This window comes from Sus scrofa, chromosome Y (assembly GCF_054392235.1).
Source record: "Sus scrofa isolate SSC_HxYL_T2T_F1_AM1 chromosome Y, Sscrofa_HxYL_maternal_Yorkshire_Landrace_v2.0, whole genome shotgun sequence".
Taxonomy (NCBI): domain Eukaryota; kingdom Metazoa; phylum Chordata; class Mammalia; order Artiodactyla; family Suidae; genus Sus; species Sus scrofa.
The window spans coordinates 13,892,448-13,902,108 of NC_139402.1; the positions used below are offsets into that span (position 1 = coordinate 13,892,448).

At 39.6% G+C, this 9,661-nt stretch overlaps 1 pseudogene; it reads right to left on the minus strand.

Annotated features, from left to right (window-relative positions):
* Window positions 1-263: 263 nt before the first annotated feature.
* On the minus strand, window positions 264-2,206 carry LOC146394381 (heat shock transcription factor, Y-linked-like; annotated as a pseudogene).
* Window positions 2,207-9,661: the final 7,455 nt, after the last annotated feature.

Here is a 9,661-nt window from a genome sequence, read left to right on the forward strand (position 1 = left end):
GTGTGGGTCTTGGGTGGTTGGGGTGGTGTGTGCCTGGGTCACTTTGCTCAACAGTAGAAACTTGACAGAACATGGGAAACAAGCTATGATAGAAAAAATAAGCATCACTTTAGAAAAAGAAAAACAGCCCTTAATTGTTTCATAAATGAAGTAATTGCAACTATGAAGATGAACATATATGTTTATTTTTGAAATAAAGGAATTGCAGGAAATTGTTGACATTTGCAAGCATAAATGTTCATCTTCACTATCCTGCAGAATCTCTAGACCGTTGTTAGGTCAAAATTAGGATGGTGTTCAAATAATGAAGAGGATGGAGGTGTTGGCCTTGAGAGAGAGGCAGCAGAGGTATCAGTGGCCATTGGCAGTGGGAACCACGGATGGTTGGCTGGTTGAGGGTTAGACAAAGGGCCCTCTCTTGGTGGTATATTCTGATATCTGGTTGGAAAAGGGGACGACTTCACCGTCATTCCAAAATAACCACTCGGGAAGGGAGAAATAAGGTGGTACTGAGACATGGAAGTGGTAGTTGTAATGAAATTCACAATGTGGCCACTTGCTGGAGAGTAGCTGCTTTGTTAGTGCGTATGAAACGTGGTCAACTGATTTAAGGTAGCATGTTGAGCCACGACAGTTTGTCCTGTGGTCTGCCTGATGCTGATGATGTAGAAGAAACGTCACTTCTCATGGGGGTAGTTGTATTAGAAATTCTCTGGCTGGTAGAAGGCCTTCTTACTAAAGGCACATGTAAATTTGTGGAGGTTGAAAATGCATTTTCTCCATGAGTTTCTGCTTCAAAATCAGAATTATGATTATCCACCGTACGCCCTGTTCTAGAATGCTTCATGCTGCAACCTTGAAGTAGAGAAGCCGATACTGGAGAAGCATTTTTATACGTGACTCTTCTTTTCCTCCTTACCAACAGTTGAGGACAGCCTCACTTAAAGTTTGGATTATGGTAGAACTGCAGCTAAAACCAAGGAGAAATTTATTTAATGGTATTTGAAACAAAGACACGAGGAGACAGAAACCATAATATCTGACTCTTTGCATCATATGGAGTTAATATGAAACAATACACGTCCATTGCTAATATTTTCAAAAATGTTCTTAGTGGGCACAGCCAACTATTGTCCTCAAGGAAAAATGTCTGGTATATTTACAGTAATATTATTAGGCTCTGTGGCCTGCATTTTTTGAGGTTCATTGACAAGCCTCAAGGAGGCTAGGACAATGATTTATCATCCCAAATATTTTATGACCAAGCCATCCTCAATTTAAAAATGTTGAACATGGATGTTCCTGTCGTGGCACAGTGGTTAACGCATCTGCCTTAGAACCATGGGTTTGCGGGTTTGATTCCTGGCCTTGCTCAGTGGGTTAAGGATCTGGTGTTGCCGTGAGCTGAGGTATCATTTGTAGATGTGGCTTGGATCCTACGTTGCTGTGGCTCTGGCGTAGGACGGGGGCTATAGCTCCAATTCAACCCCTAGCCTGGGAACCACCATATGGCATGGGAGTGGCTCAGGAAATGGCAAAAAGACAAAAAATAATCATCATAATAAAAATGGAACAGTACTTCATCCCACTTTCAAGGTCTACTTTGACCCTATATGGATGGACATATTTGCACATGTCCAAAGAGAATTTTATACACTCCCTCTATAAGTAGTAACTGGAAATTTCTTAATGCCTTGTTCCGAGCAGAGACTTCATTTTCTTCTGCCAGAAAGTCAGCTAGTGAGGCAGATCTTTGAAAATTCCTTTGCAACTTATTAAATGCATAAAGGTTAAGCTGTCAAACTAAGCTTTTCATACTCTCAGTTTCAAATATTCTGAACGGACCCTTTCTCTCCAGAACTTCTTTCTTGACGTGTTCTTCATTAATCACTATCAAGGTTCCATTTGCTTCCCACCAAGTGGACTTAAAGTGATCACTTTCAGCAGTTTTCCAAAGTTTTCTGGGAAAGGGCAGAGGAAGAAAATCACCGTCTTCATCTGGTTCAGAGGCACACAATGTGCGACATGGCTTTTTTATCAGGGAGCCTTCAGACAAAGCCCAAAAAGCCGTTTCTTCAATCTGAGACCTCAAGTCCAAGTCCCCAGTGATTGAGTTATCACCCCATGGAGATGTAATGGAGGATTCTGAACCAGTTGGTGCATCTTTAGGAGACACAGGTTGCATTTCTGAAGGAATATGTGCCATCTCAGATTAGTTTCTCTGCAGCTACTTTTCTCAACAGCATGCTTTTTGAACTCTGCAGTTTTAAATGCTGCTTTGGTAAGCTTACAGAGATAAAATCACCCATGCATCACAATGGTTGTTAAGCTAAGTAGCTGTCAGATGACATGTCTCCTAGCAATCTGAGCATAACCTTCAGTCAGTGCTTATTTTCCTATGAAATTGGTCCAGTTAACATAAAATATGAGCTCCTTACTTAAACAGTAACCCCCCCTAATAAAAGTGAGATCAGCAAAATCCCATTCCAATGGAATCTTTTTATTAAATAAGAAAACCCATTACATAAATAAATCCATTTCATCCCAGAAGTAAACATAAATTCCCTATTATAAACATACACATTTGGTGCCTGTTATTAAGGCCTGGAAAATGGGACCAAAAAAACCAGTAAAGTGAAACATATGGTATGTATCACTTCCCAGTTTATAACTAGAATCTATGCCACATCTGTATTCAGAAAAATCTTAGCCAGGATTTCCCTGGCAGCTAGCTTGTTAAGAATCTGTTGTTGTCACGACTGTGATCTGGGTTCAATCCCTGGCCTGGGAAATTCTGCATGCCCCGGGTGCAGTCCATAAAATAAAAATAAAAAAAAAAGAAATAAAGGAAACAAACACACACACACAAAAACACAACCTTTATCACTAAGCAAGACACGGAAGGTCCCTGGGCACCAAGCAAAATATCTATAGCCATTGAGATATAGAAAGATTGATAAATGCTGCGGTTAGGAGAGGAAATTTTGGGAAGCACCATCCAAAGGGATATGAGACTTCCTTGTGGATTGAGGCCAATATTTCACAACTGGAGAAGTGATGAGTGTACAACATTCTGAAGATAATATATGCCATTGCATTGAATACGTTAAAATTCATACACAATGTTTTCACATTGTTAAAAACTGACAGTGATTTGTTATCACTGATTTTAGAATATGGAGTTTTTTCTGTATCCTACGTAAGTAGTCTGTGTGTTAAACAATGTTCCTAATATTTTCTCCTGATGATTGCTGAGAGGGGAATTCACAAGGCCAATTGGTATTCACTAGGGCATCAGAAAGTGAGGGGCTGAGCTCTAGATGGCATCAGCCTTGACTGCAAGGAGGTGTTAGGCTTACAAAGCACCTGTGGTGGGAATCCGTGGATGAAGTCCATGCTGGGAATCTGTTGCAGGGACAATGAAGAAGGAGGGGAATGTCAAGGGAGGTGTAACGGCTCGAGTCCCATGATGTAGAGCAGTTACTCCCTGGAAGAGGTTAAGCTCTGCAGGCAGTTGTTTCCCACAGGTCATTGTTTCTTGCTGCCCAACTTGAGCATCCACATACTGGGAGGGGGTGTCCACAGCAAGTCTCTCAGGTGAACAGCCGTGGTTGTGGTGTATGGGGGTCTGTCTCTATCCTCCTGGAAACCTGTCATTCAAGCCTTCCATTATAGGGGATAGGGGTGACCATCTACTCTTCTCTATCTGCTTCCTGCTGGCCTGGGGTGACAAGTACTGGGTGGATGGACATGGTACAAGCTACCATAGAGGTTGGGAAGTAAAGAAAAATGAGTTTAAATAGGAGTTTAAGATGTAGGTTGATACCAGTATTGTTGAAGGAGGGCTTCCGTTTTATCTGAGGAGGTTTTAACACTTGGTGTGGTATTAACCCATAAATCACAGGAGCTATTGGTCATAACACATGTTGTCTCCTTTCTGTTGCTGTATGAGGAGACCTTGAAAATGTAAGGTTGCCGCTGTCAGCTGATGCTGCTTTGAGAAGCGTCGGTCGCATCATGTCTGACAGGGCACATAAACCCTAAGATCTTAGCCAGGCAAGGCTTGCCTAAAATTACTCCTGAAATATTTCCTCATCTTCCTTGGATGTCTGGCCCACAGCTACTCCATTCTGCCTTTTCTCCCTACTGGTCCATGCAGATGCCATGGTTAACGATCTCTGTATTTCTAGATGAGAGAAGAGGCAAGAATTTGGGGCCATAGAAATGCTCACCTGAAATCGAACTGTCTGAAGACATGTGCCTCTCTTCTGGTCTCCTCCCTGAGCTCTGCTCAGCAGGTGCTGCAGGGAAACAGCTGCTGTGGCTCAAGTTTTACTCCATGGAATGCCTGAAGGCAGATGTTATACTTGAGGTCACAGTTGGCCATAAGCCCCCATGGTCAAACATTTGCCCATAGTTTTGAGAGGCATTTCATGACCATTTCATCCCATGGTGCTAGGAATGAACATTCCTCATTCTGGCCAAGAGTTCACAGATAGGCCACTCAATGCGCTAATACTGGACAAGGCCATGTTAGGAGTAGCCAAAGGTCTCTGGACCACCTGTCTTGCTAGTCTATTACGGTCCAGGAAAATATTCCTTCTTGTTGCACTTTCCCATACTTAGAGGTCACCGATCTCACATGGAACTGTCTATCATTTTCAGGGATTCAGGAAATGCAGGAAATAGCAATTTTCTGAAAACAGTGAATAAAAATATCACAGAGACACTCATGCTGAGAGAAGGAATTCAGAAAGAGAAAGACAAATACCATATGTTATCACTGATATCTGCAAGCTACTATACAGCAGAAATGAAGCTTTCCACAGAAAAGAAAAACATGGACTTTGAGAATAGATGTATGATTCAAGGGGGTGCAGGAGGCAGAAGGGAGGGAGTGGGAGTGAGTGGGAGCTTGGGGTTAATTGATGCAGACTATTGCCTTTGGAATGGATGAGCAGTGAGATCCTGCAGTGTAGCACTGGGAACTATGTCTAATTGCTTACGATGGAGCATGACAATGTGAGAAAATAGGGTATACCTGTGTGTATAACTGGCTCACAATGCTGTATAGTAGAAAATATAATGATGTATTGGGGAAATAAAATAAACATAAAACCTCTTTGGATAAGGAGTCAAAAAATAATATAAGATATTTGTGGTCCATTAAAATATTATATAGAAAGAAGAATTGGTAATGTCATAAGTAAAAATTGAAAAGCTTCACCCAGAACAGACCAGTATTACCCTGTTGAGGTGGATTGGTCTGTCTCTTACCTTTAAAGGAAGTTTTATACTGGTTTTCCAAGTGTTCTTACCCTGTTTTTCCCTAGATGGCTTAAGTGTTCCCAATACAAGGAATCTTAATATTTAGATTAGTATAGATTTAATAATATAATTAATAAATTAAATTAGAAGTTATGTCAATTGGCTAAAGTTTCAATTCTTATTTATTGAGCTTTATTAGCATAGATGAAATCATATTTCTGCCCTTGTGAGGGCAGGTATTATATTGCCAGGTGAGGTGATCCCACCAAGGATCATAAATAATAAGAGCCTTGGAGGGGAGAAACCCATCAATTTAAATCAGTAGGAAAACAAACAACAACATGGGTCAGGCGTGGCAATCTTGAGATAGTGGTATACTTCTGATGGTGTTTTCATTTTGTCCAGCCCTTGGTGTTTTGTTATTAGGGCCTTGTTATAAGGTGACTTTGAAGTCAGTAGTTCTCTCTGTAGACCAATGCAATGTAGAGGCCCTTCCTACGTGAGAAATATCAATTTCAGAGTTATTTTATTCACATTATTAGAGCATATGTGGCTTAAGAATTCCTGATAAGGGAACTTTCATCTAGCCTGGAGACAACCCTTTAAATGATACTTTTCCAGAGTGTCTAGCCCCCTGGTTATCATGGGGCATCTGATATTCTCCCAGAGGCAGATTACAGCAATCAGTTTCCCAAGCTTAGAATATTTTCTGATTAATCCAGCTAAACTTTGAAATATTGTCACATAGCATCAAAGAACACTTTGGGAAGTTAATTTTAGAAAGTGAACCCTAATCTCGAAACACAGAGCTAGAATATGAATCACAAGGTTTTGCTCTAAACGGATCTTCATTTTTCAGCAAATATGGTCGCTTTAGAATTGTAGAAGTTATACCCCAAAATGGGAAACACATTTCCTAAGTATTTCTTCTTCATTATTGGGTTTGCCTAGGAGCCAGGAAGAACCAAGTCACCTCTTGTATTTCCCATAGTCCTGGCTCTTTAATTCATAGGTATTGTTTACCTTTTTTTAATCTTTTTGCCTTTTCTAGAGCTGTTCCCATGGCATATGGTGGTTCTCAGGCTAGGGGTCTAATTGGAGCTACAGCCACCAGCCTATGCCAGAGCCACAGCAATATGGGGTCCGAGCCGCATCTGCAACCTACACCATAGCTCAAAGCAATGCCGGATTCTCAACCCACTGAGCAAGGCCAGGGACTGAATGTGCAACCTCATGGTTCCTAGTCAGATTCATTAACCACTGCTCCACAGTGGGAACTCCTATTGTTTACCTATATTAACTTCCCTGCTTTAAGGGCAGACTGTTAGCATGCACACAAGGGCATCAGGATGGCAGGTCTGACCATGAGGGGTTAATTTTTGAGCCATAATCCTATTGATTTTGTTCATACATTTCATTGCACAAATTGTCCCCTGTAAGTTACACTTCATAAGTTTGCAAAAAAATAACATATATATTTATATATATAAACACAAACACACACAGAAGAAAAATTTAAAACACCTGATCAAATAGAGTCATACTTTATTGTTTAACATTACTTATTCATTCAACAAAAGTAACAAAGGATTTCAAAAGCAAATGCAAATTAAAGACCAGCAAATTCATGTAACCTGTTATCAAAAGTTAAGGTTAAGAAAGTTAGTAAAACCTTCTTTTAACAGAGAGACAGAAACTAAATTCAAGTTTTGCACTAGCTTACCTTTAAAATTAGTTTACTTCATTAACGTGAATTCCCAATGCAGTCAGTTCTGACCAAGCACAAAAGTCCTTTCTCACTGTCCACTTCCCATAAAACTACCATCACTTTCTGCATCCATATTATTCTGTCTGCTACCGTTCCATTCAAAATACTAAGCTATAAGACACTTACTTTCTGTTCCCCTGGTAAAATGCAATTCCATTCCTCCTCCCTTCTTTACTGAAAAACCCATCAAACTTTTCTGGATGGACTTTTTATCATTTCTAAAAGCACATGTTTCCTGGTACAGAAGGAATATCTCAGCACAGCACCAAAATACCAATCATAGTCTTAAGTGATGTTGTAGTCTCTTCTTCGTAACTGAAGTCTCAGTATCTGATTTGACTTTTATCAAACCTAGGTACAATATGTTATTATACTTATGTTGATGACTCTGAAGACCTGTGCAATAAGTTAAATCAAAAAATTTTAACTTTAACATCAAATGTTAATTTAATACTGAATATTTTCCTGTTCATGCAAATCCAAAATTAACTTACCTTATGTATTTTGAGAATTACAGATTTTTGATGAAGTAATTTTGGCAACGTGGTACATGCACAACACACACAAAATACACAAAACAGGAACCTCAGATTTCCCATTCCAAAGCTTCAGCCATGAAGAACCCACAACTGTGGATTCAAATTGCAATGAGAGACAGTGGATTAAAATTGGGATTCTGACAGATGGAACAAAACAAGATCACTTGTGTAGATGTTTAAACCCCTTACATAGTCTTTAATTGATGATGGTAATGATAATTTTAATAGTTCTTCCCCCAAAATAAATTTTTCTATGGTACACAATTTTGACCCAGTTATGCATACATGTACAAATTCTATTTTCACATATTGTCATGCTCCATCACAAATGACTAGACATAGGTGCCAGTGCTGCAGAGCAGGATCTCTTTACTCATCAATTCCAGAGGCAAAGTTTATATTTATTAACCCCAAGCTCCCAACCTACCCAATCCCTCCCCCATGGCAATAACAAAACTATTCTGCAAGTTCGTGAAGTACATTTGTGCCTTATATTAGGTTCCAGATATAAATGATATCACACGGTATCTGTCTTTCTCTTTCTGACTTACTTCACTCTGCATGAGAGTCTCTAGTTCCATCCATGTTGCCACAAATGGCATTATTTTGTTCTTTTTTATGACTGAGTAGTGTTCCATTTTGTATATCTACCATATCTTCCTAAGCAAGTCATCTGTCAATGGACATTTGGGTTGTTTCCATGCCTTGGCTATTGTGAATAGAGATGCAATGTACATTTGAGTGCCTGTGTTTTTTAAGTAGAGTTTTGTCTGGATGTATGTGCAAACATGGGATTGCTGGGTCATATGGTAGTTCTATGTAAGACTTCTAAGATACCTCCATACTGTTCTCCATAGTGGTTTTACCAGTTCACATTCCCACCAACAGTGCAGGAGGGTTCCCTTTTCCCCATGCCCCATCCAGCATTTGTTATTTGTGGATGTATTAGTGACAGCCATTCAGACCGGTGAGAGGTGGTGTCTCATGGGAGTTCTCATTTTCATGTCTCTAATAATCAGTGATGTTGAGCATTTTTTCATGTGCTTGTTGGCCATTTATACATCTACGTTGGGAAAATGTCTATTCAGGTCTTTTGCCAATTTTTCCATTGAGTTGTTGTTTTTGCTGTTTAGTGGTGTACGTTGCTTGTATATTCTAGACATTAAGACTCATCGGTGGCATCATTTGTGTCTATTTTCTCCCATTCCGCAAGTTGTCTTTTCGTTTTCTTTTTGGATTCCTTTTCTGTGCCAAACTTGTAAGTTTGATTAGGTCCTATTGACTTATTTCTGCTCTTAATTCCATTGCTTTGGGACACTGACCTGAGAACATATTCATGAGGTTGATGTCAGAGAGCATTTGCCTATGTTCTCTTCCAGGATTTTGATGGTTTATTTTCTTATATTTAAGTCTTTACGCCTTTTTTCAGCTTATTTTCTTATGTAGTGTGAGGGCATGTTCTAGTTTCATTGATTTACATGCAGCTGTTCAGGCTTCCCAGCAATGCTTGCTGAAAAGACTGTATTTTTCCCATTTTATGTTCTCGCATCCTTCGTCAAATATTAGTTGGACCATAGGTGTCTGGGTTAATTTCTTGGTTCTCTAGTCTGTTGCATTGGTCTATATTTCTGTTTTGGTACCAGGACCACACTGTCTTGATGACTGAGGCTTTGTAATATTGCATGAATTCTGGGAAAGTTATGCCTCCCGCTTGGTTTTTGTTCTTCAGAACTGCTTTGGCAATTCTGGGCTTTCTGTGGTTCCATACAAAGTTTTGGATTGTTTGTTCTGGTTCTGTGAAAATGTCATAGGTCATTTGATAGGGATTGTATTGAATCTGAAGATTGCTTTGGGTGGTAGTGTATCCATTTGTACAAAATTAATTTCTCCAACCCAGGATCACGGAATGCCTTTCCATTTCTTTACATCTCTTTTAGTTTCCTTGTTTAATGTTTTATAGTTCTCAGCATATAAGTGCTTTACATCCTTGTTCAGGTGTATTCCCAGGTATTTGGTTTCTTGGAGTGCAATTATAAAAGGTATTGTGTTTTTGTATTCCTCTTCTAAAGTTTCATTATTAGTATAC